The following is an 8898-nucleotide window of genomic DNA, read 5'->3' as shown; positions in this document are numbered from 1 at the left end:
CCTCACTCACTCTCCAGGGACCTTACCCACCTCTCATCCGAGGGGTACCCTATCCCGGGCAGTTTAGGGACACCTCAGATTACTCCTGGCAAGCCCCTCCTGCCCCCTCTCTTGCAACTCCAGAGCAGAGCACTAGGTGAACCGGGTGTGGGTTTGGGGGAATGACTTGGGTAGGAAGAGCCGGTTTGCTCTGCCCGCATGTATTAACCCTCCGGCCAGAGATAACCGTTAGTCACCCTTTAATTCCGTTCTGTTGTGTGCAATAAGGAATGTAAACCAATCTCCTGCACAAGTTTACTTTTTCATGCTGTATTACCTTTAGCAAGTTAATAAGATAATGTTCGTCTTTAGAGCATTTAAAAGTTACTTAAGTGCTAGTCGTTATTACGGGTACCCGTGCCACCCATCAGTAGTTCTCCACTGAACCAATTATATATGGTACCGAATACAGTACTCCCAGGCCTGCTCCAAAATTGGGGCTTCCTCAAGGGTCCCAAGCTCCAGGGCAGCGTGCGCCCCCCGTAGGCAGCCCTGAGAATAGATGAGAGTCCTGCAGTTGGGGTGAGTTCATGCTTTTCTAAAACTGTCTAAGCTGGGGGCTGTCAGACACTGAGGCAGAGATGTAATTTATTTTTTAAAGGCCCAAGCAAAATGAGAAGGAACTAAGCTTACTTCATAGTGGAATGAAATTGAAGAAATCCGTAGCCTAATGGCATCTTTATGACTTAAAAGTCGGGTTGTGGAAAGTCTATTGCCAGCCAGTCTAGATATTGATTAATTTTTGTCATAAGTTTCTGTGTTGTACTGCGAGTCTCATGTGAGGCTTCTCAAAATTCTAGTGAGAACGAGATGTGGTGGTACATGCTTGTAACCCCAGCATTCTAGGATGCTGAGGCAGGTGTATCACAGTTGGAGTAGCACCTGAGCAAGTCGTATCCAGTCTCAAAATAGAAAAAAAATGAAAAGAATGTAGCTCCATGCAAAGTTTAAGTCCCAGTCTTCAAAAACCCAAACAAAACTATCCTGAGTGTTTGTGTGTATGTGTGTATGTGTGTGGGGGAGGGAGCAGGAAGACACAGTGAGGGGCTGGAAAACTGATGTCTGTGCATTTGGGGACAAAATTCACAAAAAAGACACTGTTTCTAAGAAGCCATTAGGATCTTTTTTTCGCAATCACAATTTTCTTTTACTAAATCCCCATTCTGGAAAAGATTAAAATATGTCAATAAATGACAGAGTGTTGAATGCTAACACTCTCCATTTGTGATTACCTCCCTGTAGGGGCAGTAAGGTAACTTTTTCACTTAAACATCTCTAATGAGGAAAACGAATGGGAGCTTTCAAGTACAGTTGTTAAGCTCCAACCCCAAAATCATGTAGGAAAAAGAAAATAAAAATAAGACAATTAAGGGGGTCTTGATCTCTGAATGGTCCAAAGCCTTTACAAATATGCAAAGCAGCTTCACAGAAAAGAAAGAACACTTTGGGATACATATTGATTTGATGTAAATATGATCGGACAGAAGGACTTTGAAACTTGTGACTTATTTTTTCCATTTCAATGTGAATGTAGATTCTACATGAACCAAAACATAGAGTAAGGAGATCCATTGATTTAAAACAAGGTGTGCAAGGCTGTACATGGGTCTGAACCTCAAAATGGATGGACGGGCTTGGAAATGTCTGCAGAGAAGACAAATCAGAACTGGGTAATTAAATTGATATGCCAGGCAACTGTGGAATAAAAGCAAAAAAAAAAAAAAGCATAAGGAATCTTCCACAAACATCATCAGGTGACTTACATAGTCTCAGAATGATGATCCAGCTTTCTCTTCTCTGTGACAGACTTGCTGGCCTACTGAGTATCATATTAGTCAGAGGAGGAGAATGTTCTTTGCCAAAACTAAAAAGATCCTGCAGGTAGCTCAGAGTACTTTGCTTGTAGCATTGCAACATCTCAGGTTAATCAACGTTCAGCTGTATTGGTTGAGAGTTTAGAAACATTGTTCCAGCACAGTAGTATTTGGTCTGAAATATGAATATTCCTAAACAAGGAGAAATAAGTCTGCCCTTAGGAAGTTTGATTGTTTCCTCTTAGAGAACTGAAGGTAGCCTGAAGCACATTAAGAAATTCTGATTCAAATTTGCAACAACCTTCAGCCTAGAAAGAGTAAATGTTTCAAATGGACCATAAACATTTTCCTAAATTTTTCTACCACTGCACTGAGCGATCAAGAAATATGTGTTGAAATGGGTTCTATTGTCCAAAAACCTGCCAACTTTCTTTAAAAAAAGAAAGAAAGAAAGAAAGAAAGCTGTTTTAGAAAACAGCCTCCTTTAAGTGTGAAATATCATTTTATTGTAAAAAGTACAAAAAAATATAAAAGGAATGGTAATCCAACTTCCGGAAACTGTTCTGAATTATTTTACCAGACCCTTTTAAAAGGGGATTAGCAGGGCTTTGGGAGCAAAATCCTTCTGTTTTATTCAATCTCTGATTTTATGTTATAATTACTGGCTGTAAAGGCTCTGGATTTAGTATGTATGCACTGTCAGGATTTGATGCAGGTGCTATTCTAATGGTTCAGCTTTTTAATTAAGCAAAGAAGTAAGAAAATCGAATCATGAAAACACTTTTGTGAGAGCTGAGAACATTGCAGCAACTGCATGAATAAAGCCTTTATACCTTCCCCTGACAGGTCAGCTACTGAGGTACTGACTTATGACCTTTTCAGTGCCAGACAACAGTTAACAGCTTTCTCACCTTGTCCCCATGGAATCTTTTCTTCTAGATCAAATCTTATGGAAACTGTTTTAAGTAGCTTGACTTACACAAAAGATATTGCAGTGAGAACGGATACACATCTAAATTGAAATGCTTATTCTTAGGTTCATACTACAGACCTCTTGTTTTTAAATCCCTTCTCATGGATGGAGGAAAGCTATGTATAGCAAGCAGAGAGGATGTGTGGGAGAATGGGACCACCACTGAAATAACCCCTCTGGTGCATGCAGTACCAAGGTCAAGGTGGACTTCTTCATCCCTGGGTAAACAAAACAGGAAAAGTGCAAAGGAAAGCTCAACAGCAAGGAAAGGGAACTGGACACTCCCTAGCCTTCTTGAAGGCAACTGCACTCAATACATCAGCCTTTTTTGTTCTTTGTAAGTTCCCTATTTGGCCAGTTACACTAAAATATTTACCTGTAAGTAATTGTTTTTGCCCACAGCATTTCAAACAAGTTCCCCAGATGTCCCACCATCAGCAAAGCTGGAGTTACCCTAGCCTTGATGCACTGCAATCTTTGGCCTATTCAAAGCCTCGGAGCCCCCCTTTATATCTCTCAGGCTTTGCCAAAGTCCCAAAGCCTAGATATGAGTTCTCAAGGAAGCTCTCCCTCTGTCTTCCCCAGAGGCAATCCACACATCACCTTTTCTACCAGCCAGGCAGTGGGTGTGACTGGGGACCTGGTCCACAGCCAGCAGCCCAGGCCTGCCCTTCCAAGGAGGCCAGTACCAGTCTAGGCCTGGCTGAGAACAATGTGAGTATTAGGATATCAGCCGCTCGCGCAATGATCACGCGTTCAACGATTTTGTTTTCACGGCTGAGGGGGCTTTTTTCCAATGTAAATCAAGCGCTTTAGTTATTAAGGCCTAACACTAATCTCCAACAACCTTGACATAATGTGGCCGGGTGCGCCGGCCCACTTCGCACCTGCAGTCTGAATAGGGCTCCTTGTCAATGGGGGACACGCTTGTTGCCCCGGCTTGCAAAGGAGGGGAGTGAATAAGTCAAGCTTTGTGAATGCCCATGAGCGCTCTCCCTCTTGCCTTTGATCATGGAAAATGTCTTCTAATTTGTCCTTTTTTCATTGTAACAACGTTTTCAAGGCCCTATTTTTCCAAACCACAATTTTATAAAGAACATAAATCGACATCCCCCCCCCTCAAAAAAAAAGGGAAGCATCCCAACCAACTGGCGATACCATGCTTCAGTGTTTTGTGGCACTGGAAAGACTTTTCCTGGACCTGCACTTTCAGCAAATGTGAGCTGCAAGGCCCCACTCATCCATATTTCCAGATCTGGGCTTTCAGGAGAATGGGTGGTGTCAGAGTCTCAGGAGAAGTATGCACAGTGGCCTCCCTCTTTGGAAGGCAATGGATGAGTGTAGGTTATCAAGTCTGAAGGACCATTGGGCTAAGGTTAGTATGCCAGGGATCTAGGTGTGCACAGTTGAGTACCTCAAGGACACAGTACAGATTCCCTGAACTCCTAAATTCATCAGGCAGTTCTTAGACGTTGTGAAAGCCAAAATAAGTGATCCATCTTTCTTACAAAGGACAGGTGTGGAAACAAGGACTTCCCTGGAGTTGATCAAATCAAGAAAGGATTCCTGCCTTCAACTCCCAGACCAACTAGTTTTTTGTGGGAATCCAAAGAGTAATTTAGAAACATTCCCTCCCCCATAAGCATCCTGGAGGAAAACAGAGGATTAGTGACATTTTATCCACAGCCTTGAAGCAACCTCTTTGCCAGATGTGGCTTTTATTTGGGATTGAAATTCACTCAAAGTCTCTTTCCAGGAACACACAACTATTAATGACGTTGATGTCTCATTGGGGGGGATATTAATTATCAGCTTGCAAATCAATGAGCAACCTCATTGCTCCGCCTCCCCCATTTTGATTCCAAACATAGATTTAGTTTGGATTCCCAAATATTTTGGGAGAACTCCTTGCTACTACCCGTTTCCTTTACAGCTTAAACTTTGTCCTCTTATTCCTTAAGATCAAATTATTTTTCTTAGATAGCGGCAGCCCTGGAATTTTTTTCTTTGCTCAGTTAGTTACTACTTTATTGTAGATTTGGGGTAGAAAACTAACATTCCGCTAATACAGTTTAAAACACTTTGATGTCTTGCCAAAGAACACACTTTCTTCAAGAGAGAAGTCAACATTTGTTTTTCACATTAAATTGCATTTAGTTGCCAGTAGAAAAAAAATAATTCTAAGGACCACTTTTTAATTCGATGGATAGCAACCACAGGGGTCTAAAAGAAAATAACAACGATAGCTATAGACACAAATAACTAAATTACCAAAACGTTAGTATATCTCCCGGCTTCATTAATATGTAACAGACTCCCCGGTTAATCTCCAAAAGCTAGTGTTCCCCCTGTAAAATAGCACTCTGGGACGAATTTTACATGAGATCAATCACGGCTAATGCAGGAAGGTTTACTGCAAGAAGGGGGAGGAAGCTATTTACACCTTCAAATAGAAGCTTTTCAGATTTAAGAGTAAAAGCCATACATCACCAAGAATAAATGATTATGAATTGGTAAACGTGCCCTCCAGCCATTAGCCATGCGATGCTATTTATCATTTCTTGGGTGGTTATGGTACTGGAGGTTTTTCATCCACCCCTTTGCTTGCTTATAAAATCATCTGACTGTTTGGAAAGAAAAGCTTGACAAGCAGAGGAGGAGAGAGAGAAAAAAACACCGCGGGAAAGTTTGTTTTTGCATATACCCTAAGTCATCAAAACATTGCCTTGCCGTTATGGATGGGCTGGTGTATGGAGAGCTTCATGGGGAACGATACAGCCCTTTCATTGTTTCATTTGTTATTAAGAGTCTGTTTGCCCATTGCAGTTGACAAATCAGCAGGTATTTTTCTGTCACCTCCTCCCTCTTTACTGATCTTGCCCTCTCTCTTTACATTTCCTTCTTGTAGCCCAGGCACACAAGTAGTTTAGCGGTCGTGAAGTTCATTCTTAAACCTATTATCCTTTCCCCATCCCCTTCTTCTGAGAGAGGAATTTCTCCTTCTAGTGCGCAGGGCACTGCGCGTCTGCGCTGGCGCCTGTGCTCAGCACTGCGCGTCAGCTTGAGACAGCCGAGTGCATCCTCCACCCAGCCAGCCGCAGTTGTCCAGGGAAACGGCGCTCCCGCCAAGGCACGGGGTCAGGGACTCCTGGGGACCCCGCTTGCTGTTTGCAACACAAAAGCATATGCAGTGCCTAAACATTCCAAAAAAGACAAAGGCTGAAGCCGAGGACTGACTTAACCCTGGCTAAAACTAACACACAGCCCAACCCTTTGCCCAGGAGAGCTCTGGGATGGGGGGAGGGGAAGGCTTGAGACCCAGCAAAGGCCGGGGGACTTTCAAATTTAGGCCTTGGTCTCCGCTGGCCTGGGAACTGATGGTAGAGGCAATAGGCAGTAAAGTGAGAATGGGCTCTAATGCAGGACAGAGGGTGACCCACGAAGACAGGCAAGAGGGTCAGTCACATCCTAGATTTAAAGCACACTGAGCTGCCAGTCAGCCTGCCAGTAATATTGGTTTGGTTGGCAAAGACTGCCTGGCTTCATCTGAACGTGATAAGAGCATCTGTGTGTAGCCAGTCCGAGAGCCGGTCTACCTGGAGAAAGTTTGAATAGGATTCTCAGGGCAGGGACTTTTAGAGTCCAGGTGGATCATTAGACATAGGATTCGCCTGCCTATTGATTCCCAGAAAGTATTGACCACCTAGATCAGACAATGAACCCTTTTTAGCAATGGGCACATTCTAAGGCCCCCATGTGTGTGCCATCTGTTTGAGGGTGTTGAATGTTGAAACTGAGAAGGGGAGGTGGCATTTTGGGGGCTGGGAGTTGTGGGTTGCTAGGACATCCAACTGAAAAGACTGTAGTGCAACTATGGTATGCTCCTAATGATGCTACACAATGCGGATCTGAATTGTCTAGGGCCTGTTTTCTTAGGTTGGAGAAATTTAATACAGCTGGAAGGATGATTGTACCTGTGAGTCTGTTAGAGTCCCTAAGTCTCCTAAGGGTGCAATTCAGGTCAGTTTACAGAAGGCTTTGCAGAATTCAATGCTGTGGGATAAACCCAGGACATTCCCACATAGGCAAGAATAAGGCCCATTTTAAGTTTACATGATACTGATTTTTATCACTAGCATATTTAATAGAAGTATACCTATACAAAGGAAGCAAATTCCTCCTTTTCAAAAAAATTAAAGTAAGTTAAGGGATCGAAAGTATGCACCCCAACTTTAGAACATACTATAGATCTATTAAAATAAGTTCGCATTTGGGGAAAAGATGAAGAATGAAATGTCCCTAGTTGTTAATTTATTCTTTATTTTGTAAACTTTTCTTGTCTTTTCCCCCATACCCTGAAATTTTTTCCTCTTATTTTGACAACTCCTGGTAGGCGGGTGTATTTCAAGGTTTGGATCAGATACTGCTGACCATCCAGTAATGGGTTTCTCTTTTACTTCTCAGAGCTAAAACAGCATTTTGCTTTAGAGAAGAGAAACGGAGAGAAAGAATAAACTCTGAAATTTGAAAAAGGAAACATACACTCCTTTTGAACCTCCTTCCAAAGAAGTCTTTAATATTTTGCACCCAACAACTGACTCCAGGAAAGAAAAAAAATTGTTGATAATAAACTCTGTGAAATAAGCAAATTGTCACTATGAAGATTTAAATTTGCAATTCCAGTAAAGAATATTATTCATCTGCTTTCTATTGTTCTTGAAGATTTTATTCTTAAATTTAAATTTTAATGCCATTATTTTCTCTTGCACAACTCATTGTTGAAATAAAAGATTCCCTTTATGATATGTTTTCAATAGTGGAAGTCTCTGAAGATCTATAATATTATTATTTATCTGAAATTTGTTGCTCTGAGGGCTGTATACACGATGTAATTGCTTTAACATGTTTTCATAAATTACACTCAGAAACGTGTCATAGTAAATTACCTTTGTAATAAAATGTAAAAAATGCAAATGGCTGTTGTCTTTATTACGTTTTAAACCATTGGTTTATCTGCACTATTTCACTTGTCAGTTGCACAATATGTTGGCTAAAGGGGCGGCACAGTTTGATAACAGAGAGCTGGGTCCTGTGTGTAATCTTGCAGGCACGTACAGTTTGGGTCATTTCCTCACCTCCCGCAGAAAAGACATTATCCCACTCATATTTACATACTTTTCAATATTTGTCAAACAATCATAAATTATAAATTAATGAAATGTTCGACAGTCTTCAGAGATCAGACTAATGAAGACATTTACCTTTTTGGTGATTTTGAGTCTCATCGTTGTAAGTTTAATGATATTTCAATGCTCATGCTTTATTAGGCTTTATTAGATTTGTCCTTCACTCCCGCTGTCATTCAGATGTCTTTGCAGAACCATCACCTGCTTCAGGTATGAGAACAAATTGATTTTGATCAGGAACCCCCTCAAAACAGGGGCTCTGCAACCTTCTTAATTAAGTAATTAATATCAGGTTCAGTGTAAAAGACTCCTAGAAAATTTTATCCTTCTTAAATTTTTTAATGAGACTGCTGTTGCATGTAGTTAAAGACTAGCAATAATATGAGCACTCTAACACATCTACAGGCTGAGATGCACAGTGATTTTAAAGTGATTTATGGCAGTATTATCAGAAATGGAGGAAAGTAACCCAGTTGCCCATTACAGCTTTTCGGATTTTATGGAATTTTCTTTAGATTAAGTCTGGGATGCACAGTTTGGGAACCATCCATTGAGTGCAAGGACAGGAGACTTATTTATAACTTGGCCTAAGCCAAAGGATGAACACTATTGCACTCAGCTCTGGGCGAGAAGGAAAACAAAAAAAACAGAACAATACATATTTACTTTTAGATGCTACTACCTACTGGGTGCTATAGTGACCCTGGGTCCTCAAAGGACCCCCCCCCCAAGCTATGTATCTGCTCAGCTGAGAACAGGAAGAGGACTGTGGAAAATGGGCATGAAGTTGAAATGTTTCCCTGGAAAATGTTGGCTCCCCATGCTCTCAGTATGATTGATGTTACTGGGTTTTTTAAAATAAAATTATAGATGATGAATTTAGTTT

The sequence above is a fragment of the Cavia porcellus genome, unplaced genomic scaffold (genome assembly GCF_034190915.1).
Source record: "Cavia porcellus strain 051 isolate PalLab524CR breed Dunkin Hartley unplaced genomic scaffold, mCavPor4.1 scaffold_5, whole genome shotgun sequence".
Lineage (NCBI taxonomy): Eukaryota > Metazoa > Chordata > Mammalia > Rodentia > Caviidae > Cavia > Cavia porcellus.
This window is presented reverse-complemented; position numbering follows the sequence as displayed.